The 25,368-nt window shown below is 40.8% G+C and overlaps 1 protein-coding gene across 20 annotated transcripts in view; it reads right to left on the bottom strand.

The window, feature by feature from the left end:
• The window catches only part of ZNF644 (zinc finger protein 644), a 77,109-nt gene that overhangs the window by 34,775 nt on the left and 16,966 nt on the right, over positions 1–25,368 (bottom strand). For 5 of the 20 annotated variants that reach the window (XR_012588625.1, XM_074596984.1, XM_074597002.1 and 2 more), the window contains exon 1: positions 15,856–15,994. The exons of 1 other annotated variant lie outside the window; for it this stretch is intronic. The gene's annotated coding sequence lies outside the window, so the exon portion shown is untranslated. Of the gene's footprint in view, positions 1–15,481; positions 15,606–15,855; positions 16,013–16,139; positions 16,231–25,368 lie in introns of those variants that run through there. 14 more of the 20 variants (XM_074596990.1, XM_074596997.1, XM_074596999.1 and 11 more) reach the window with 10 other exon arrangements.

The following is a 25,368-nucleotide window of genomic DNA, read 5'->3' as shown; positions in this document are numbered from 1 at the left end:
TGTTACATTTCAAGGTTCGTTTTTAAAATACCAAACTGTACAGTGGTGTTAGACATTTGTAGTGTGATCCTTTCCTTTCTACAAAACCCACAGAACTTTAACAAGAAAGTGAAGAAGGCAAAGCCAAGCATAAGAATAAAAGAAGTTCAAGTTAAAATTGCATGCATCAAATTAGTGCATCCTCTTTTGTGTACCACCAAGCAGCAGCGTTCTATCATCCAAGTGACTGTCTTTACAGTTTCTACAACTTGAAAGTTGCATTTTATGTATTTGGCACATATGCCTGTAAATGAGGCAGGATTCCACTGAAATCCATCAGATGACTGTTTCATACAAGATACTGAAAGAATCATAGAATGGTTAGAGTTGGAAGGGACCTTAAAGATCATCCGGTTCCCACTCCCCTGCCATGGGCAGGGACACCTCCCACTAGACCAGGCCGCTCAAAGCCCCATCCAGCCTGGCCTTGAACATTTCCAGGGATGGGGCATCCACAGCTTCTCCGGGCAACCTGTTCCAGTGTCTCACCACCCTCACAGGAAAGAATTTCTTCCTAATATCTAACCTAAACCTACCCTCTTTCAGTTTAAAACTGTTACCCCATGTCCTATCACTCCACTCCCTGACAAAGAGACCCTCCCATTTTTCCTGTAGGCCCCCCTTAGGTACTGGAAGGCTGCTATAAGGTCTCCCCAGAACTTTTTCTTCCCAGGCTGAACAACCCTAAACTCTTTCAGCCTGTCTCCAGGAGAGGTGCTCCAGTCCTCTGATCATCTTGGCCCTCCTCTGGACTTGCTCCAACAGGTCCATGTCCTTCTTATGTTAGGGGCCCCACAGCTGGACACAGCACTCCAGGTGAGATCTCATGAGAGCAGAGCAGAGGGGGAGAATGACCTCCCTCGACCTGCTGGCCACACTTCTTTTGATGCAGGCCAGGATGCCGCTGGCTTTCTGGGCTGCGAGCACACATTGCCGGCTCATGTTGGGCTTCTCATCGACAAACACCCCCAATTCCTTCTCCTCAGGGCTGCTTTCAATCCATTCACCACCCAGCCTGTATTTGCACTTGGGATTGCCTCAACCCACGTGCAGGGCCTTGCACTTGACCTTGCTGAATTTCATGAGGTTTGCATGGGCCCACCTCTCTAGCTCATCCAGGTCCCTCTGGATGGCAACCCTTCCCCTCCAGCATGTCGACCGCGCCACACAGCTTGGGGTTGTCAGCAAACTTGCTGAGGGTACACTCAATCCCATTTTCCATGTCGCCAATGAAGATGTTAAACAGTCCCAGCACAGACCCCTGAGCAACACCACTCATCACTGGTTGCCACTTGGACATCAAGCCATTGACCAAACTCTTTGAGTGCAGCCATCCAGCCAATTCCTTATCCACCAAGTGATCTATCCATCAAATCCATGTCTCTTCACTTTAGAGACAAGGATGTCGTGTGGGACAGTGTCAAATGCTTTGCACAAGTCCAGGTAGATGATGTCAGTTGCTCTTCCCTTATTCACCAACGCCATAATGCCATCGTAGAAGGCCACCAAATTTGTGTGAAATAAAGCTGTACAATAAAAATAATACATATGTACAAAGTGAATAAAACACACGTGCTACTTGAGAAATACCCTGGTTTAAGTATAGATATTTGCATTTCAAGTCGTAGGCAACTGTATATTTCAGATGCATACTTTAAGTAAAGGCCTTCTTAATTTTTACCAATGACCACTGAATAATCTTTCTTAAATTCCCTGAATAGAGAATAGTTTATCAGCTCCACCTCCACTGAATTAATACAGTGCCTTTTCAGTTGGCAAGTCTGACAGAGAACTTCACTAAAATCCCCCCAAAACCAAAAGAACTATAGAAAAATGGGATCTGCTATAGGTAATACAGGACAACTCACATACACAGGCCTTTGATGAAGAGCAGACACGGTTGACTATCAGTCCATACCTGCCATCAAGTCTGCCACCTGTGGAATCCTGACACTGAAGGAAATGCATCAATTAATCTCCTCACACTCACTACACTTCAGATATCCCTTTCCTGACGTACTTCATTACACACTTCTGAAATTCTTCAACATAACTGCACTCTTCCCTGTTAATAAAAAAACCTGCAAAAAGTTTATTCCACAATACATACACTTATGTCCTTATGAAATAAAATCCCTGAGTAGATTCCACTCTAAAATCTGATCCTTATTTATAAATCTTCAAACAGGATTTAGGTTGGCTGTATTTTTTTATTTTGAACTCAAAATACAAAAACATCTTAAACAAAAGCTTTGCCACGTGAAAAAAAATCATTAGGGCCTTAATTTCTGAAAGCCAGAATTATGTTACCAGATACTACAAACTTCGCGAAATATTACCAGGGCTTTTTAAAAAAATGATTACTGAAAGAGATTAATACTCCGTACTGGTGCAAGTCATTTTATAAGGCCATTATGTTTATTAATACAATATTAATACAATGTAAAACTATTAAGCAATTTTTTGGGGTAGAAAATGCATTAATCAGGTTTTTAAAAATATCAACTAGAAATTAGTTTTTCCAATAAACAGATTACTATTCTAAAACAAGAAGCCTGATGATAGCCATTAATATCTAAATGGATTTAAATCTCTGTTCCCGTTAAGGGCACTTTTACCTAAAAGCAGTATCTCGCACAACATTTCCAATCGTAGTTAAAGCAGCACATTAATAGTCAAGCCATGTTGTTACTGTAGCAACAATGATTTCTGGTAGCCATTTTCTTTTCAGCTTTAACACTGTTCCAAAGCCAACAGTCCTTACTGCAATCTCTGTTTAAACCCAAAGGCGGCAAACTGCTCAGCAGTTTTCTCTCTGGCTACATACTTCAGATACCTCCCTCTAGGCTGTCGTCTTCAGTCTAATGTACTCACCTAACAGTATTCTCTAATGCTGGACTCCACACAGTTTCAGTTTACACTAATGAAAATATCACAGTATGGCAGGCCACTTTTTTTAAAGAACCCCTACATTTAGGAGGCTAAACAGTTTGCAGGACACTGGAAGAGAAGAACAATGATGGGATTCATTATTTTAACCTGCCATCTGTAAGAACACAGCCCAAGACAAGACTACCAGGTAGCAGGCTTACAGCCTTGGTCATTACACTGACAGCAGCCACGGGGAACCCCTTCCCACATCACAGACTACAAAAATCCAGGCATGCGCTGTAGTCAAAAGCAATTTCTTAGTAGACTGACAGCTCTCTGAATTTTCTGTATTTAGGATAACCGTTTTAAGACTAAACTAGCATACACATTCATTTCCAGCTCCTCCTCTACATTTTTGCAGTCTTAAAAATGACAACACCTGAAACACTTTCTTGGCTTTCTTAAGACTGCAATGCAGTCTTTTAAAAAGGCTGAACCTAAAAACCTACAGCTCAAAATTAGTGATAAACAACACTACTTTCACTTCTTTCTTAAACAAAAAATCTCCCTTTCTTGTATCATGACAGTTTGAAAGAAAGCAACGGTGGGAGAGCACCAACAAGAGTGACACACGTAACCATTCGGAACAGCCACAGGAGGAAATAGTGAACTGGTATTAGTGCATAAGTACCCCCTACAAAACAGGATCCTAAGTCCAAAATCAGTTCCTCACAAGTTTGTTCCAGCTGAATGGGTAGCTATGCTGGGATCACGAGCTCTAATGCCTGCTGTTGTCTGTCTAGACAGCATTTCTGACACTTCCCGTAGACTGTGGCAGGAAAGGGAATCTCCTGGCTCATAGCCTCAGCGGAAGTGTATTTTCTATGCATGTGAAAATGTAAAACCCAACAAACATTTCCTAGAGATTTAATCCACACTCAGATTTCAGTAAGTATATGTAAACCTCTGCTTATAAACTAGTAATAAGTATCTCATATGTAAGGGCTTAAACTTAAAATGAAGGTAGGTTTATGCCAAACTCTGAATTGTTGCGGCTGAGACATTTTATTCCGATATCCCTATGACGGTAACCTCCAGCAGAGGACAGAGTAGACACTCCGGAGTATCAGCATCTTTAAACTCCACTGCTAACGCCCAAAGAGCCTGCTTGTTTATCAGAGGACTAAGCTGTCACAATGAATGCTCCAGTATGAAGACAATAAGCATGTGAAATAATCACCTAAAAATATAAATTATAGTACTGGCATTCTTCCTGCAATAGTTTTGTCCAAATAAAATGTACATGTATTTTATACAATAGGATTAAATTACTGCTTATCAGATTTGAAGTGAGGCTACAATTGTGAAAAGTGAAGCTTTCTAATTGGGTTCATATACATGCTATTACTTATAATCTATGAAAGATCACTTTGGGGAGCCACATATACATAAGCAGTAATGCAAAGCCTTTCCTTCATTTTGCAAGAGCCTGCTTTTTGATGACAGAGGATTGGTTTTGGTGAAGGAGTAAAGTTAGAATATGTTGTCAACACTATCTCCTTAATAGCTATTGAAAACGGGTTTTAAAATAAGTAAAAATCCATTCCTCACTGAGCTACCCAGTGTTCACTCCTGGTCTGGTGGCACTTTAAGCTTCCAACACTGTCCACCATCTTCTTAAACAGGAAAAAAATATCTCCTACTTTAGATAAGCTGCAGCAATGTGACATAATTAATCCAATTGTGTTTTATTTTTACATCATTATGCTAGATAGCTGCATGAAGTCTTTTTTTTTTTAAATAGGAACAGCCCGCATCTTACAGCCCAGGTTATAATACCACACCTGGCAAGCAAACTGAGGCAAATGCGCACACACACACACACACACCCCTTTGAAAGGTAGTTTGAGACCACTAGTTACCATTTTGAACACTCCATCATACCAGCCACACATCAGCAGCACCATGAAATCCATGTCTCTTTAGCAAGCTCTTATTCATGGTCCCTGTGTTCAATCAAGAAGTATCCACAGGTTTTATTACTATCATTCTAAATTCATCACCATATGGGACTGTTGCCTAGAGTATGATTTCCAAGTGTTTTGTAAAGTTACTAAGCTTGTCTCAAAAATTATTCTATGAAAAGCATTTTGCTATGAAGCAGATATTCTCAAAATCTTCCCCAAGGTCTCTCTACCTAAGTTATGCGGCACCTTGAGGTCTACTTTCTACACTGTTTAATAAACTTCTACGGAGTCTCCATATCAGATTGCTTCATTAACCCTTCTCTCTTCAAAGTCGAACCCTTTAAATGCTCGTGTACTTTGTTCCACCATTCACTTCCTTTTGCTTAGCCAACAATCGGGCTTGTATCTTTGCTTCTTTTACTATTTGAATTAATTCTTCCAAACACTTGACAGCCAACAAATAAAGTCAGTCCTTCAGACTTGTTATTTCTTTAGTAATAAGATACCTGGGATTTCAGGTGTAAGCATGCAACGTTTCATGTACAGACTTACCTCCATTCATTTGCATACACATAGTAAAGTATACTGGTTTTTACTGCCTTGTCACACCTGCAAATACATATCTTCTGGCCTAGTTTCCATGAGCTGGATGTAATGATACACAACCAATAAACTGAGGCAGGGCATACAGATTCTAACAAATATATTTAAGGGTCACAACATACCTGCCACACCACAAAACAGAAACCCCATTACATCACATGCGTTGGGCCATTTCATTGCCACCATTTGGCCATGTGGCATACAGAGCCATTCATATAGAACACTGATCTCATGATAGAAGTGCTGACGTGTCCATCATATGATGAATTACAGCAGTGTAATTGATATATGATATATAATTGATATTGTAATATGATGAATTACAGCACTTGCTCTGGCTACAGGGAAGCATCCTTCTGGCATGCCCCCAAAGAAGTTGTAAGATTTTCAGAAGAGACAACTGCAAAAAGCACACCATGTTGGCTATCCTCACCTGTGCATATCCAGCCAACTAGCTGTCCTTAGGCACCTAATATGGTTGGAGCTAAAAAAAATAAATAGAGACTTGCTTTGTCAGTTTTCCTGACCAAAACAGATTTCCCAACCAAATTTTCAAGAGTAGCCCAAGAAACAGAAGAGACAAGACATACACTCTAAGCCTGTTTCGTATGCTTTACATTGGATTACGGGGATAGTGCAAAAGAACTGGATTTGCATGGGCTAGGGTTGTACAAAATCAAAAGTGTAAAATGAATATACAAACAGCTGGCACAAGCCATTCACACGACTCCGTTTCAGAATACAGACACAAATGACAGCTTTTTAACTGAGGCAAAGAAACATGTTTCCCATGCCTCCCTTGCACCTTAAAAAGCAGGTAACGCTGAGAGAGAAATATTTTCTTCTAGCAAGGAAACAGCTTATGTTATTTGCACTAATAACAAAGCTTCTTAAAACAACTGAAAGATTTTTTTAAAAAAAAAAAAAGCATCTAAGACAAAGGAAACTTTGCCATTGTCTTGGACACCCACAGTCAAAACAAAATGACCACCGGAATACCTCCTGCAAAGGCTTCATACATTCACACAGAGATTGACTAATATGTCCCAAAAACTTAGTCACCTATGTCAACAGAGGTTTTGTGCTTACTTTTAGGCCCATAAATAGCCTTGACTATTTACCCGCTGACTGGCCCCGGAGCTACTATCTTAGCTCATTCTTGGGAATTTTGTAAGCATAGAAGTTAGATTTTCAAGGTTAGCCCCAGTATTTCATGTTCGTTTTTAGCCGGAACACTGAAAAAAATATGATCAACACTAAATGCTTAGAAAATACCTATGAGTGTGAAATCTTCTGGTTTAAATGGATTAAAGGAGAGAGAGGAACTCTTCCTTAAGTTCATGGACAATGTATAGAAGCAATTAGAGTAATTCTGACAAAAATGCTCAGAACTTACCCAATTCCTAATCAACTTTAAACAGCTTCAGAGAAAATAAGACCCATGAACTATTCCCCAGAAGTCTGTTAAAAGTACAAAGATACGTAAGGTATTACTACAAATTTAATTTAAGAAATAACCCATTTTTATCCCCCCATTCACAAAACTAAAGACTAACTCAGAGAACACGTAAAACAGAAAACAAATGAAGTTACAGCACAGAACAGGTCAACTTCTCCAAAATTAGACTTCAAAATACCTAACCAAAGCTATTCATTGTCTATATTTAAGCCTATCAGAAAATTGCTGGGAATTTGCAACATTTAGAGGAAAACAATGTGCTATTTGTGTCTTTTAATTTTTTATGAGGTATAGGTAGTCATAAAACAGTCAGATTTGTACTGAAGGCAAGACTAAAGAAAAGGTGAGGGGGTTTTGGGGTGGGTTTTTTGTTGCTTTAGTTTTTTTTTTGTTTGTTTGTTTGGGGTTTTTTTACACTAATAGGGTTGTCCTATTAAAAACAAATTGTGAATTGTGAATAGAAAAGTACTGGTAACAAAAGGTAACAGTAATACTTTTTTATTCCTTCAAATAAGCTGTTGATTAAAATCATACAGCTTTGATTTTCTTTTCTAAATGCTAAAATCTCCTTTAAGGTCAGGAAGAAATGCTAATGAATCTACAGTGACAGAAAACATGAAGAAAATGGGACAACCTCAAGAATGTAAAAACCACTGCACTTTCTCCTGCTGAAAATGGCATTCCATAAGATGACTTAAAAATAGGAAAGAAAAGTTGAAGTAAAACTGTTTGGCAGAATGAAGGCGAAGTCACAGAGAGATTACTTTCAACAAAATCACCCTGGAACCTAGTATTAATATTACTAAGTTGGAAGAAGACTTTGTTTTAAGAAGATCATTGAAACCACAACACAAAGGATCACTAATTAATCCTCCCTCCTTTATGTTTACATCCTTTGAAAACAGTATGCATCAGCATGCTTCAGGACCAGCTTACTAGATGGGCCTAAACCAAGTTATTTGAAATACATTAAATAGAACTTCATTTAAAACAGCTCCCAACATCCTAAACATCAAAATTAACACCTCGCACATGACAAACAAACCGACTTTTCTCTAAATGGCTTAACAGACAAAAAACTCAACTCACCGCTAACGCTCCAAATGACATGAAGAAATGTTCTGCTGGGATACTGCAGTACCTTTTATGCAAAAGTAAAAACCTATCTCTTTAATTCCCTAATGAGCATTGCCGGACTTCTAAAGAGACTACAGAACCTGTATGTGTTCACAATTTTACGAAATGTCAATTAATTACCCTAAATGTAGCCTTAATTTAGAATTTTGTATCTTGTTCCATAACACAATAGTCTTACATTGGAAAACAATAAAGAAGATTTTAATTGTGTCTATATAAGCGCTTATAAAAGATCTCTCTGGATAGACAGGCAAAGGAACACACAAACTGTGCACACAAAACTCCTGCAGTGATTAAAAAAAGCCCTCCCACCATAACATCACAATTTTTTGTTTGTTTTTGACATAAATCCTTGCTAGACTACCTCTTGCACATCATCTTCTCTGCTCACCTTGGCTAGAACTTTACTGGACTAAAAAATGGAATGCAAATTCCCAAGTTGTTTTTAGTGTCTAAAAGACATTTCTAAAAATGAATTATCACAGTATTTTTAGCAATAGTGTGACTCTTCAGTTGTATAGGAACCTGAATGGTTTCTCCCAAGTACCATATCTATTTTTGGTTCTCTCCCTTGTGCAGAAATACGTTATGCCTGTTAATGCACATTACTGCTTGTAAAATCGTGAAAAGCAACAGCAATTTTAGAATTGCAGTAGAAAGGTAGACCTGGGGAAGAATTTTTTTCTGCATAGGCTGTTCCTCTTCAGCCAGGAAAGAAACTGGACCTCTCTCATCCACCAGCACTTTCTGCCCCATGTATACCAGTGAGAACCACAGTGAATTTAGCCAGCAAGTCTCACCACTTAGCAAGTCTGAGAACAGGGGCTTGTCATTTACAGGAACATGGCACCGAATACTAGGGATATACCTACCTTACTTCAAAACACTAACAAAAGGAAAGGTCTGTTGAGAATCTCTGCTAAAGCAGCTGATCAGCAAGTCTGCCACTTCTCATCGCAACATGTGTCACTATCATCCAATACATATAAGGTATAAAAGCTTTATAAGGACACAGAAAAAGACCATCGCTATCCCAAAGTACTTAGAAGAAAACAATTCAGACAAAACAAACCTTCAGAGCTTTCTCCAAAGAAAAGATGTAAAAGAATATACAACAAACAGTATATTCAGTCATCTTTGGTTTATGTACCACACAAGCAACCCTTCCACCTCAGTTTCATCAGTATTTCAGTTCAGTTTGCATACTAAACAGGCCAGCTCTGCTCCCTCCCATTCTCTAATTGCTCCAAAGCCTCCAAAATTTTTTCGTCGCAGCTTATCTAGGTCAATTCACCATCACATGCCCCCCCCAACTTATCTTCCCCCTTTTCCCCAGACGAAAACTGCCACAACAGTTCTTTTTTTTAATAAGTACCTGAGTAGGGGGCACTAGCTGGTATTTTGTTCTCAACTTCCCAGAAGATAAAAAACTGTTTTTAAAGTAACTTGAGAGTTCTAACATTTGTTGTAATTTGTATACAATGCAGTTATATTCATTACATGCCACAGGTCCGTTTTTAAATGTTGCTCAAGAACAGAAAAGATTAGCTGATTTCACTGATGTCAGTATATACATTTAAAAAAAAAAAGGAAGCAAAGAGGACAGAGTGCCCGCCCCACTGTGGGAGTGAGGTGGGAGAAGCCAGCTGCAGAACTGTCAGCTTCCCACTCCCTGTGATAGCACATACAATCAAGACTTTCTCACAGAAGATACACTCATAACAACCGTAGTATTAGAACAACAAAAAGCAGCACTTCCGTGTGAAGAGACAGTTATTTATATTGGAACATTTCAGGGAAAGGCTGCCCACTGTTGAAAATATTGTTTCCAATATCAAGCCAACTTATAGTAACAAAAAAAAAAAGCTTTCAGAAAAAACATTCATCTTCTCTATCCTCCCCAATTATCACAGGGGAACACAATCTAGTGTTTTTGGTGAAGGCTCTATGAACATGTGTAAGAATACAAGACTTCTTTGCAAACAATCATAAATACAATAGAACACTTCAATAACCCACAATCACTGTTTTAGTGGTTGGGAGCCTAATTTTATAAAGTTCCTACCTCTTCTGACTGAAAAAGATAAATTTGGGAAATTAAGTTAATAAATATTAGAGATAGTTTCTGAAATTCTACAGCCACAAAACTGTTGTATTTGCCTACATTTGAAGATGAAGATATCAGCAATAAACATGATAAACATTAAGATCTTTTTCAAAAAGTAGTCAAGACATACCAAATAACGCTCTTAGAAGAGATGAGTGGAATCAGAAGCAAACAGCAGAAATACTCAGAGGACAGCCACTCCATAAGAAAAAAGCTGAAGTTTAAAAAAAAGCAACCTACCAACCAGAACACTCTATGAAAAGCAGCAAACCAAAACAAAAACCCCAAACCATAACCATCACCCACTGACTGCAGCCAGACAAGAAACAGATACCTACTGCTTCCTACCAGCAGCAGCAAGGAGCAGTTTCAGAGCTGCCATGCTTTACAAGCAGCCGCAAGCAGCAGTTTTCCAAAAGCAGTCCCCTGACGACCCGCTCTATGCCTTTTCTGGAAAGACATCTTGGGTGGAAAACCCATCCCTGTCCCCTTCAAAGGGCCACACTGGCAAGGGAGATGGGATAAAGCACCACTCATGCTATCAATGCACCCGATTATTATTCTGTGAAGAGGCGGGCAGGAGGGATTCATTACTACTTTTCAACATTACAATGATTACATTTGTTAAGGAATTCCTCATTTCTTTCACTCAAGGATAAAAAAGGACACATCAGGTAAAAGCCTGTAAATACAGGTAAATTATACAAGACTTCGCACCTCGTTTTGCTTGTGTTCTACCACTTTGTTGTGGAAAGTATTTTTACAGGGGAGTGCTAAGAGTTGGCCCAGGAAACAGGAAAGTTACAATGGTCTTGACCCCTGTCTTCAGCTACAATTGGACAAATCAATAAGGCACCTGTAATTCCTTCCATCTTGTTTCCCAAGATGCATCCTTTTCCCGCTCCAGCTGCTTTGTGAAGACTCTAACGTTATCAAGTACTCATTTAAGGCAAGCAAAAATTGTAATCGTTCAAATACTCGCAAAATAATGTCCCCTCATGAAAAAAATCTGATTGCAAATATCTCAAGACTGCAACTTCTACCTTTTTTATTTTCACTCAGAAGAGAATAAGACTCTACTCCTAACAGTCTCCAAAACACCACAGCTTTTATAAGTATGGCAAGTATCTCACTTGCAACATTAAGCATACTGAAAATAGTTACTACACACTAACAATAGGCCTGAAATACTCCAAAGCCCAGCAATCTGACCTTTATTCTGATTTGAGCACAAACTTCGCATCCTCTGGATTAAGTTCCAAGAAACACTGAATTACTAAATATCTCATCACCCTTCAACTAGTCAATTATATATAAGATTAAGCACTCAGTATCAATCAATAAATGTCAACTAGAGACTCAAAATTTCCAGTAGCTGGATTTAGTCACATCTGAAACCAACAATTCCCATACCAAGGGTATCACAATTACACCCACTGGAGTGAGAGTTCTCTGTGTTACCAAATTTGCTCTGAAATATTAAGTCAGTTAAAATTTAGCGTAACCAAGACCAAAAAATGCGTACTCACTGTTATGCCACTGTATTCCCCCCCTTTAACCTCACTGGCAATGTAAGGGCATTGATGCAACATTTTATCAACGAAAGAGCGGCTGTGTACAGTCGAACAGTGACAGAAATGCAGCATAACTGGATGCTCATTTTTATTTGGATTATTTTATTTCTTTACTTTTAAATTTTAAAAAGCCTTGCTCTCCTTCAAGGAAGCAACACCACTTAGGAGTAAATACCACAGAATGCTGGGTACACTTTGTACCAAGATGAAACGCTCATTACATGACACTGCATCGCTGACTCAGCAACATGACTGATCCCATGACAATCATGCCCTCTTCAATTTTTCGAAAATACACACATTAGACATTTATGCAAACTCATTATGTGGTCTTTCTTGATAGACAGCTGTGATTTGAGCATCAAATTAAACCTCGCAGTATTGTAGCACTCCTGTACTGTAGAGATGCATTGTATTTGTGTGCCTTTTCACATAACCTGGGAAGTCGGTGACCATTTCACACTCCCGCCTGCCAAAGAGAAGCCTTTCTACAGTTCTGTGACCAATGCCGGCCTCACTGTTCCACCATCGCTGCCCTGTGAGCAGTTAATAGTAACCCACACAAGTTTTGATTTAAGGGACACAATGCATATGGGCATGAAAGTATATGTGCTTTTTAGAATTTTTTTATTTAAGCATGAAAAGGATATTTTTTCATGACACTACAAACTACATGAAATCCTTTAACCCAGATAGCCCTGTCATATCTTTATACGTATCAGTCAGAATGACCAACAGTCACAATTTCCTGGGGTAACTGAAGCTCTTTTTCCAATAGCTACATGAAGTTTGCATCTACACTAAAAAAAAAAAAACAGCAAGGGAAAGCATTAATTATCAAAAATGAACTTATATTTAGACTGCTCAAGAAGATAAATGAACATATTTTTAGAGAAGGCAGACTTGTTTTGGTTTATTTCACCAGGGATTTCTTTACGCTCTGAAGGTGGGTGGACACTAGTTTCATCTGGAGGAACTGGGCTTTGGAGGCTATGCCGACTTAAACCAGTCTCAAAGTCAATTTGAGTGAGTGCAACATTGTTCAGATATAACCTAATTTTATTAAATGATTTTCCTTCCAATCTCTGAATACATAATACAGTATAGTCACAATCCAGAGCACAGAGGGAACTAATTCAATTTGGCTTAAAATAACTAACATTAAAGTAGTGCATTTGGTAGTAAAATCATAGCGGGAATAAAATAAGTATCTCAAGGCAGTCCTCTAACAGCTGCACCACTTGAACTTTGCTTTAGACAAAAAGTTGTTTGAAAATGTAAAAACATGAGGAAAATGAGTTATTGACTAGCCAAACAAAGGCAGCCAATCAGTAACTGTTCAAAGACCTTTAATTCAAACCAACTTCAGGTGAAACTGCACAGCAAGTGACCCAACTTGTATGTTTTCCAGTTTTAAGTTCTCAGATCTTTTGCAGGCTGGTAAAAAGTCTGAAAGTGTTTGAAATTAATAACTGTGTGTGAGCACATGTGTGTTTTATTGCTATGGAGAATTTTATTCCTTTTCAGTTGTGTTTTCTGCAGAATTGACTTCAAAAGGCTTGAATAATAATGATAAAAAAAGTATACACGATAGTAAGTTCTGCTAATACTTGCAAGTATAAGCATAAACTATTCCACAAGAAATACCACTGGCAACCCTTGAATTCAGCGTCCATATTGAAATTCAGCCTACACTGTTATTTTAAAGTGGAATGCATTGCCACTATTGTTTAACATCCTGTTTATTCAATTGCTGATGCTCCTATTTCAATCAATTGTTGCTGTATTACATAAGCTCACGAGGATGCTCTAAGTGATCAGTGCCTTTCCGTCCTACTAGCCAGGTCACCTGTTGAGATTTGAAGACAGTAGTATTCTCTTTTAGAATTCACTTAAGAACTTACATACACATTTTCCCAGGCATATTTCTTCGAGTGCCACTCAGTATAAACTAGATGCTGGACTTCAGAAAACTTAAAAAGAAAAAAGGCAGAGTAGTACATCTTTGCTCTGATTTCATTACAGTGACACTTGCCAAGGATTTTTTTAATATAAAAAATACCATACAGATTAGAGAAAACAAATGAAAAAATGTATCTATAAAAACAAAAGATTCTTTGGTGACATTAACAACTTTTTTTACCTCCACAAAACTCCTGCTCCTTGAGTAACTTTTTTTTAATTAAAAAAACTCCATTTGAATGAATGCTAGACATCAGAAAAAACTATTTTAAGACAGTATTTTGAAGTTTATTAATTTCAATTCTCACTGTAATTCTTGTGTAACTCTGCATCACATCCCTCTGCAGTTACATTAGACAGGTTTGCAACATCAGCTTTGATTATAAGTCAGTGTAATAGGATTGTCACACTGCGCTGCTCCTCCATGCATTCTACTTAAACTCCTCTCAAATACGAAAATTGCTGCATTTTCTCTGCTTCTAAGTGACCCACTAAAAGCTTCTCCACATCTATTTTGCATTGCCTAATCAGCCCATTTATTCTGTCTTCAGATCACTCATCTTGCACAAGTCAGGTAGTGAAGAATTCTACACAGAAGAATCACATTAAGGTACTGAAACTCTGAAACGCCTCAGTCTCAACTGTGAAGAATCTTCTCTTTAGAGATTTGCTTTAAAATTTGAATTAAAAAAATGTTTTGCAACTTGTATATAAAAGTAACGTATTGCACAAACTTCTCAGTAAAAGGTACAATTCTGTGGTGGAATTCCAGAGATGCTTATCAGCCTCTTTAGAGTGTTTGTCCCATGTGTTAATTCATTGATCTACACAACATGAAATGGCTTCTTACTCTAAAATCTGGTGCACATTCATTCCCCATATGCTTCTGAAAGCTAAGTTCCATGACACAATCTTCATAATTAAATTATGTGCTAGAAGGGGGAGGCAGGAATTAGAATATCACTGCGAATGAGATTTTGCTTAAAGGGCCAGAGTTGTACAACATTGATGGAAACCTATTTTGATATACTGTGCTTGTTTTTCATTACCACCGTGACTTGTCAGTTTATAGCCCGCACTACCCTGACAGAAGTATTTCTAATAGACCAAAGGTTACGCATAAGCCATACGAAAGAAAACTTTCTAGATTTCAGGTAAACCACACAGCTCACGACGATGCTCATCACTGCAACCTGATGTAACACAAACTTTCTCAGAGAAACCGACAGACCCTGCAGCAGCTGGGAGCCCCAACACACGACTTTGATACCTGAACTATTTTAACTTTTCCTTCGCTGTTGTCAACCCCCCGGGCTCCAGCAGCCCCGCGCACTGCAGGCGGCGGCACTGCCCCCGGTACGCGGGGCACACCGGCCAGTCCCGCGGCGGGACAGGAACTTGCCAGCCCTCTGTCACAACACGGTGCGTTTCAGAGCCGCCCTACTTAGTGCCAAGAAGGGAGAGGACGAAAGGGAGGGAGAGGACGGCACGTTACCCTGCCCCAGGACAGCAGCAGGCAGCCTTCCCCGGGCGGACCGTGAGCCCAGGCGGGCAGCACGCGTGGCGTCCCGGGAGACGAGCGAGGGGCAGAGCGAGGGGCAGAGCGCGGGTCCGCCCAACAGGACCCGCCGCGCCGCCCTGGCACACCGCGGGGGGGGGGAGGGGAGGCGATGCCTGCCGGAGCCCCCCAGGGTGACCCCGGCCACCCCCGACCGACGGCGCCCTCCTTGCCCGGCCGAGGCGGCGCCGCGCGGGGCATTACCTGTCTCCCCGCCGCCCCGCGCTGCTGGCGGCCCGGCCCCGGGGCGCTCTCCCTGCGCCCTAGGCCCCGCCGCGGCGGCACCGGGCTGCCCAGCTCCTCCGTGCCTGGCAATGGCGGCGGCCCCGCTCCCCCCTCCCAGCTCCGCGCTCACTGGCTGCGCCGCTTCATGTGACCGAACAAAACCCTCCTCGGCACAGCCCTTTGTGTCCGGCCCGGCCGGGGCACCGAGGAGGCCGCTCGCCGGCCCGGGGAGGGGGCGAGTAGGCGACGGTGGGGACGGAGGGAGGCGACGAGGAGGGCCGGGGACGGGAGAGCCTCGCCCGCCCGCCCTCCCTCCGCCGCGCCGCCACCGCCGCCTCGGCCCGGCCACTTACCGCGGCGCGGGCGGCTGCGGCCGAGTCGCGGTGCCGCACCAGATCGGAGGCGGCCGCCATGTTCCCCGATGCGGCAGGATGGAGGCAGAGCCGCCCTCCCCGCCAACGGCCACTAGGGCGGACGGCTCCCCGCGCCGCCCCGGCCCGCGCCGCCCCCGCCCCACGCGGCGCCGCGCAGAGCGGAGGGGCACGCGCCCCCTCCCCTCGCGGCGGGCAGCAGGGAGGTGGGGGGAGGGTGTTTTTTAAAAAAAAAAAAAAAAAAAAAAGCATAACGGGAAACTCACGGGCTCGCCGGGGTGTGCGTCACGCCGGGGTTACGTCCTGCGCGCGGCGTCATGACGTCACCACGCAAGCTTCCCGACCATCCACCCCCCCGGCCACTCCGCGCGCGGCTACACACACGCAGCGCCCCGCCGGCGGAGTGCGCATGCGCGCGGCCTTCCCGCCCCGGCGCGCCCCAGCCCCCTCCCGCAGCCCGCGCGCCCCCCTTCCCGCCGGTGGCAGGTGTACGGCCGTTATCGCCGCGCGCCGCCCCCCCCACCCCCCAGCGGGGCTGTGAGGAAATGGCTCCCGCAGGCGGGATGGGCGATTTCCTCACAGGGCCTTTCTCCTGAAGGCAGGCTGCCAGCGCGGCTGCCGCCCGCCCGCCCGCCCGCCCGGCGCGGCCTCCTCTCACCTGCGCCAAGCAGCCCAGCGCGGTCGGGAGCGGGAAGGCGGAGTGTCGGTTGCTTGGCGGTGCCTTTCCCCCACAGAAAGTGGAAAACTAGGTCAAGCGCTGGAGGAGCTGTATGAAAGCGGTCGCCGTGCCAGGGAGAAAGGCAGGCTCCCGCGACGAGCCGCGGCTGGCGAACGATGCGAGAGGGGAAGAGGAAACCTGAGAGGAGCGAGGAGACGACCCGGGGGTTGTCAGTCCGTCCGGGGGGGCGGGAAGCTATGAGGTGACAGCGAGAAAGTGGAAGCATGCGGTGCCATTTTTTTCTTCAGATTAATGCTTCTGATGGCAAACACCGATTGAAACGGGGAGGGATTCAGGGGAGAATAGTAAATTCGTAAAGTAGGGACCACTTTGATAAATCAGATTTTTTTTCTTCAGATTTGCTAGGCCCGGAGGATTTCACACTAGAGTGAGAAGTTGATTAAGGCAATGTTAGAGGTGTGAGCGATCGTCACCAAGAGCTCATGAAGACAACTGAGATTTCAGGGGGGAGGAAAAGGAAAAACACAGCACATAAAATTCAAAAGGGGGGAAACGGGTAGAGCCGAGCATTGTCAGTCATTCCAGCCTCTATTCCCAGAAAGGTATTGAAGCAAATAATCACACATCTTTTAAGTACATGGTAGCTAATGAAGTGATAAGTTACAGCCAACATGGATTTGTCAAGAAAATCATATCAAGCCAAACACATCCCATGCTGTACAATATAATGGGCCTTGGATGGGAGCAGTCGTAGATCTGTCATGGTGTGCCTTAAGTAAGGCTTTTGACACCATCTCAGAGAACTCAATTAATTGAGCAAGCAAAAAATAGATAATGAAATGACGCCACAGTAGTGCAAAAGTACATCAGCAATGCTTCCCTGTGACAAATAGAAGGGTATAGCAAGCATGCTTCCTTGGAGGTGGGTATGTCCTGGGTTTGGTACAAAGTCTAATTATGTGAACAACAGACTACAGTTTACATCAACTGGATCTGCCAACAATGCCAAACTGGCAGAGCTGGAAGCACGGTGCAGGACAAGAAAAGAATTCAAAATGTTCTTGACAAACTAGTTGCAGAAATAGGATGCAATTGAATAAATGCAGGTGCCAACTTCAACATTTACGTCGGAAAATAACAATTGCACAGTTACAAGACTGGGAACAGATGAATAAACACTGGGTCTTCAGAAAAGGGGCTGGGGATCAGAGTGGATCACAAATTGAACATGCATCAACAATGTCACACCATTGTGAAAAAACGCTGCAGTACAGAGAGATGTGTAAACAGAACTGTCATATCTAGGACATACAAAGAAATTCTCATATTTAATACTGGTGAAGCCTCAGCTGTAGTACTGTGTTCAGATTTGGGCTCTGCATTTCAAGAAAAATTTCTTTCAAAAAAGTCCAATAGAAGGGAGTACGGGGAAGAGCAAAAAATAAAAATAAAATTAAAAATTTTTAAAAGACATGACTCTAATTGAAAATAGGAATGCTTGAGATATTTAGTCTAGAGAAGACTATGGAGAGAAAAATACATTGTTCACTAAATCCACTGCAAAGAGGATTTTGCAAAGGGCAAAAATTAACGGTTTTAAACTGCACTGAAAGAAATTTACGTTAGACATTAGCAAAAGTTTTACTATGATATGGATAAATAAAACTGGCATATATTCTCTAGGGGGTTCTGCAAACTTTATTAATATTTTTTAAAACTTAGTTAAATACCCATAAGAAAAGATTAGAAGCATTTGACTATGCTGTGAAGTAATGGAGGCAGACTAGGCAATCATTATTTTCAGCATCTTTTCATATAACTGCAGTCACTATCCAGATTATCTGTTCTGATCCTGTTTTTCTTTCCGATAGAAATGAATCGCAGAGACATTTAAACATTTCATGTGTTGATGTGATCTTATGCACAGGTGTAGATATCTCCTTTGGGAGTCTTTGTCATGTTACAATCTGTATAGCTGTGTGGCAACATGTCACATGCTCAGCTAATTTGCTAATTTATAAACTTTATAGATCACTATAAATTCCACATTTAAAAATAATGTGTTTGTTAGTGCTCATGTAACTAGTGTGAATCAAGGCTTTTGCTTTTCTTTGGGATTTTTTTTTTTTTTTTTTTTTTTTTTCATGGTACCAGAGATTAATTTTCCCCAGAATCCATTAAATTTTGGTTTTTTTTTCTGGAGCATGCCATTTAGGGGAAGGTAGTGTGAATAGTTTATGTTATGGGACTGAGACCCACCAAACTCATCTCATTAGAGATGACTAAAAGGCCATTAAATAGGCCAATTTTTAATCTCCACTGAGTTACACTGAATTCAAACTGATAGCCCACAGGCAAAAGGCTATGAATATCATTAACAGTACCCTAAAGCACTCAGTCCCCTAATGAGTGCTAATGTTATTCTTCTGAGAATTAAGCTTGTTTTCTGAAAAGATACATTTATAAAACCAAATTCTGATATTTTGGAGCATGTATGGACAGTCTTCCACTGCTCTTATACACAAGAAGCATTATTATTCTTGTGCAATCCACATATTTCTTCTGAGATTCTTGGTCTTATGTGCTTCATGCTAACCAAAATACAAACAATTAAAACATGAAAAAGCAAATCTTAATATTAACCCATGCTTCTTGCTGGATATCACATGTATTATTGTACCCAATTATTTTGATGTTATCACACTTACTAATATATATTTTGTCCCTTAGTAGGTAATTTTTAAGCAACAGCAATTCTTGCTTCAATTCTGCTATTAATAGGTGAAGGAAAATACCAAATTCTATAAAAGCATTAACTCATAGAAGAAGATGCAGTGTTTTATGTGAACAAGTAAAATGGTTAGCTTAAGGAAGTATGAACTTTAGTTCTAATGCTGCCAAATCTCACAATTTTTTAAGAGTTTAAAGATAGCTAGCACTTTATGCCTTAACTTCCTACTTATGCTAAAAGGCCCAATTCCAGAAGCAGTGGTGGACTCTCTAAAAAATGCTGATGATCCACACAATCTGTGGATCCAAAGAAAAATCCACATTTGTCATGAATTCATGGAGCTTATAACTGCAATATTTCATCAAAATGGCAGTGTGGTAAAAGACTGTGACCAGTTCAGTCAGAACTCTTGATTTCTAATGTCACCAGCTTTACCACTTAGGCTTATAGTATGTGAAAAGTAGTAGACAATCTTAAGGGTTGCATTAAGAAGACTTTAGAAATATACACAAAATGATGCAAAATTGGGATTGCATGAAATAGAAATTTTAGGGCCAGCCTCCAATGAGGCACTCTAAGATCAGCGAAAGAAGTCGCATGAACAGTGAGGTCCAATTCTTGAATCCATATGATCCAATGCTTGAAAATTAAGCCAGATATTGCAGAGCTGTCTTTTCATTTCCAGAAATTCTGACTGTGTCCTGTATTATTTCTCCACCAATACAGACAAGGCCTAGTAATGGTTAAAACAGCATTTGAAAATCTCTTGAGAGAAGGTTGCTACCTAGTTCCTCCTGGCCTTCAAAATGGTTATAAAAAGCTTAAACCAAGGCAGGCTCTTTCATGTTAGCAGCAAAATATGATTAACTGAAACCCATTTAGAAACTGGTTCTTCATATAAACATTTTTGTAGCTGAAGCTGCAGAGGGAGATTTGGAGCAGGTCTAAGCTGAAGCATTTTCAATGAAAGAAGATTGCAAATGCCTCCTTGTAACACACACAGCAAAATCCCAAATGCCTGGAGGGAAAAACTTTTTAATGATAATTTCTTACATTTATATAGCACCTTTTATTCCCTAGGACCCCAAGCACTTCATTAACTCTATGCAAAAAGCTTCACCATGGAAATATAGCCACTATACACATCATTCTTTGAAAATTTCATTTTCAGTTGACACATTTCTTTCAATAACAAAATATTCTGCCTATCCTATATATAGAAACCAAAACTACAACAGATAAAAGATCAAATTATATAGTTTTGAGTTGTGGAACAATTTAAGCCTGTATGATTTTCAAAATAGTAATGCACTCATGTAATGGATACATTGCATTTATCCCATCCGTTTCCCCTCTCCATTTACTACTTCGATCTCATTTTTGTACCGTAGCCTTTAGTAGAAAATTTTGTCTTCACAACATTTTCAAAATTGAGATGATCCTTGATGTCTGAATTTTAGACAAAAATGAGGTTTATAGGAAAAAGGAGCATCTTTTATTAAATCTACTACTATAAATTGAAAAAATAGAGAAGTTTTTGAGTACCCAAGACATAATGCTTTTTTTTTCAGCTATGATGGTTGTTCTAATAAAATATCTTACCTTTACCTATAAAGTTTGTCTTGTCTTTGCCCTTAGACCCTCATAACTACAAAAACAAGGCCCCAGAAACATGATAGGAAAGATCACTGTGTGTTATTGCTCAACTTGACACAGAGTTTTTCTTTTCATCCCACAGAGATGTTTCCGGTTTCTTGGCCTTTCTTATAAAGACAGAGTACTAATTTCACCAATATCAACAAATTTAGGAACTCAATGTACTGGTTGTTTCAACAAACAGTAATCAACATTATTTCCATTCAAATTTTAGAAGAACTAACAACAGAATTAATTGGAGCAGTTTGATTTGTTTTATTGAAAGAGGAAAAATGACTTTTCTTAACTTTTTTTTGTTGTTTGAGCTGTTGATTTATGTTTTGTTGGCTTCCTTGTTTCACAGGCTCTTTTGAAACACAGTTGTCAACGTTAATTAGAGGACTGTCTAGTCTTGTCTATTTTTCAGACAGAACAAAAAATGTATTTTATTTATAATATAAATTTAGTCTCTGCTATAAATTAAGATATCCTAGTCATCTTTGTCAGTATCAATTAAATTTATAGAATTGCCAGTAAAACACTAAGAGGGCAGTAAGAATATATAGGTAAAATAGGTGGGGCTATGAAGATGATTAGGGGACTGGAACACCTCTCTTATGGAGAAAGGCTGAGGGATTTGGGTCTCTTCAGTCTGGAAAGAAGACGACTGAGGGGGGATCTTATCAATGCTTATAAATATTTAAAGGGTGGGTGTCAGGAGGATGGGGCCAGGCTCTTTTCAGTGGTGCCCATCGACAGGACAAGAGGTAATGGGCACAAACTTGAGCACAGGAAGTTCCATGACAACATGAGGAGGAACTTCTTTACTTTGAGGGTGACAGAGCACTGGAACAGGCTGCCCAGAGAGGTGGTGGAGTCTCCGTCTCTGGAGACATTCAAAACCCGCATGGACGTGTTCCTGTGCAACCTGCTCTAGGTGACCCTGCTCTGGCAGGGGCATTGGACTACATGATCTCCAGAGGTCCCTTCCAACCCCTATCGTTCTGTGATTCTGTAAGGCTAGTCCTGAAATAAAATATTTTGCAATGGAAGGATATTTAGAAACTCTACCTAGGGCAATATTGCTGCTTGCGTTGCCTTTACAACTGTCGTACTGGTACAAGCGTTTTAAACCTCCCAGATGGGAGAAGATTTCCCACATTCCATAATAAAGACCACCAGCGCACCCTTCTCCCATGGCTCGGCTGCTGTACATAGGCTGAGTCAGCCCTGCGCCCCTTGGCCAGGCCCACGCTGGCCACGACAAACCAGCTTTTGTCAGGGGGCAACAGCGCCGGCCCAGCCTCCCACAGTTGTCTCCTGTTGTCGGTCTCACCACTAAGGAGTGTTATTGTCTTCTGCCACTGCTCGGAGAGGAGCAGCTGCTGGGCAGCACTGTCTGCCTGGCACACGAGGCGCCGTTCTTAGCTGCTCCTCTGACACCACCATAATAAACAATATCAATTAACAAATCCTGGATTAATTATCAATAGTAATTAATTAACCTTGGTCTTTATGCTTATTTTCTTTGATCTTTTGTTATTCTAATTCATCCCACATTAAAAAGATGATAGTTAAGCCTACATCTTTGTTCCCTTCAGGAGGATCTGACATCTCTCTTCTCATGTCTGAGTTACTGAGCTCAAGTCTGGCAGAATTCAAAGATCACAAGAAAGCAGATTAGCGTAAGAAAATACCACTGTATATTATAGCACTGACCTTCTTAAAAACAACAATGTCTTGCCTTGGAGGGTTGCCATTTGCATCACGCACAGGAAGTATTAATATATGAAAATATGCTATGAGCAACAAAACCATAACAAATTTCTTCCTGAGTCTGTTGATGAATTATAATTTAGTGGGAGAGGAAGAAAGCTATGGCAATAAACGGGCCTTCAATAGATGATGGAAAGGACCTAGATATAATAGGTATAAATTATCATAGCTCTGCTTAACCGGCCTGATGATTCAGTTCACATTGTAGCGCTGAAATCACATGCAGCGGGAAGACAGAGAGAGGCATTTCAAGTTCCGTGTTTCAGGTGTCACAACGGTGACCTTAACGTGTCCCTTCACAGGACAGGGCATAAGAGTCCAGCTCCTACTACTATCGACCACACGCCTGACCTTCGCCATGACCGTCCTATGCTGACAATCGCACTAGACCTGTAGAGTGCCACGTTCTGGTCTCCTTCTAGTTGTGTCACACCCCACTTCTCCCTGCGCCCACCTCTGTGACTAGCATTAGGGTCACACCCGCGCCTACAGCCTCTATTAAGAGACCTGAGCAATATTAATGTGGGGAATTAGGAGCAGTAATCCTTTCAGGCACGCTCCATCTCCAAATCTGTGACTTCTGCATATCCCAGTGAGGAACACAGGTCCCTCAAGATGGGGAAAGTCACCTGCCTCAGCCGAACACCACTTCAACACCCTCACAAAAAGGAGAAGGTTTTGGCAGCCAACTCCCACCATTTCTGTACTTCAAAGTCATCTGGCCAGATGGAAGTCTGGACAAAGGTCCAAGACAAGACATCTTCACTGAAACCCTTTGCCTTTAGGAGCAAGTGCCATATGTTTTAACAGCACTTGAAAAATGAGCAGCATCTCTCAGTTGTCAATGTCATTGCCAGTGTGTTAGTACAACTACATACCAGGCAGGACTTCAAACCACCTTCTTTCCCCCACAACTTCCTACTGCCCGGTAGGCAATTGCTATGTCAGCAATTGTGATTTTTTTCATTAAGTCAGCTGGACATACACCCGTCCTTATGCTTGACGGAATTATGTAAATCTTTATTATTGTAAAGCACCAGAGGTTTGTGTACAGGAAGACATAATAATCATATTTAAAGAAGAAGTAAAGAAAGCAAAAAAGCACTTAAGCACTTTATTACTATTAATGCGGAAGTACTGAGGAGCTTATTTTGTGTTTAGGTAAGATCACAGCAGCAGAAAGTCTGTTTGATATGCCATACCTTCTGTTTGTTTCTTAATTGTAAGGAATTTGGTTTTGATCAAGACAATTAATTATGAATATAGCTGAGTTTTCTAACATCAGAGATAAAGCTTAAAAAAACTACAAAAGCTTTTTTAGAGTATATTGTACTGTATGGATAAGTATATATCTTCAGGGCATCAAAACAGTCATCTTTGTAATTGAATCCTGAAAAGGAGGGAAAAAAACCTAAACAAAACTGATAGTTTTACACAATCTTAGAGTTAATAGGCAATTTTGAAAAATTACTTAGCAGATTCCGTGGTCGTACAGAATCAGTATATGGCATGGCAGGTTGACAAAAATGAACAGAGCGAGTGAAAACCTAGGGTCATTACAATGCGAGTTTTGTTACCCAGTAACTTTTTTCTTTCCAACCTCCCTGACGGTCCTTCTCTATGCCAACAGAGAAGCATCTCCCAGCTCCTCAGCTTGGCCACATCCGTTACCGCTCATCTGCCAAAAAGTATCTTCAGTGCAATCATCAAAGCTACATTAGAACTTTTGCTTTCTCTTGTTCATCCAGTATTTCCAGATCACATCCCGCCTAAGCTCTCAGATGAATTATTTTGAACAGCAGTTCATTTGCCATTATCCCGGTTCAGGAAATACTGTCTTGGGTTTGGGATTTGCAGGCAGGTCTTGTATTATACTACTACTGCTTTTAGTGTGAAGCTCATAGGGACATTAAATGTCTCATTATAAGCTTAGTGAAATAGCTGCAAATACTTTAATGAGCTTTCAACCAGGCTCAAAGAAAGAAAATTCTAGTACTAATTTTCCTAGTAATAGAAATATACATATTCAAAATAACTTTAAAATAGTTATTTTACTGAAATAACAATAATAATAATATATAATAATAAATATGTATTCAGCATGCGTTCTGGAATGCATGCTGAGTAGATGTTTCTCAGACAAAAGAAAGAAGGAAGAAACGTAGAAGAACAGTCATGTTCACTTTTAAAATCTGTCCCAGTTTCACAGCCCTTGACTCTGGTTTCCAACAATGTGCTCATAAGTCAGTGTGTGGAAATGAACTCAGGTAAGGCTTTGGAAGTGTATTTTTAGTTAGACCATGCAGATAATTCGTAGAGTAAAAATGGGGTATCTGTAAAAGCAGAAATAGTCAGCAGAGTAGTTTCATTTTGGGAATTTCAGCAAAAGAAGCTATGTCTGAACACTCTCAGGAAGCTCTCAAATCTACCTACCAGCCTATCAATCAGATGTGTCTCTCTAATTCCACCCCAAGCATATTAAAATTCCTTTTTAAGAAGTTATGTGTGAATTGTCGTTCAAATATACCTTTGGCTTTGAGTTACAATGTTTATATTCTGCTTTAAAACAGCAGAACAGCTTTTACTTACTCTGTGCAAAAGAGAATCCTGATTTTGAATCTTAACAGGAGCCAGATAATGGTAGTTTAATATTTCATGTAGACGTCTTAATCAC

Source organism: Larus michahellis, chromosome 8 (assembly GCF_964199755.1).
Source record: "Larus michahellis chromosome 8, bLarMic1.1, whole genome shotgun sequence".
NCBI lineage: Eukaryota > Metazoa > Chordata > Aves > Charadriiformes > Laridae > Larus > Larus michahellis.
The sequence above is the reverse complement of the archived record's forward strand: the minus strand, read 5'-3'. Positions and strand labels throughout refer to the sequence as shown.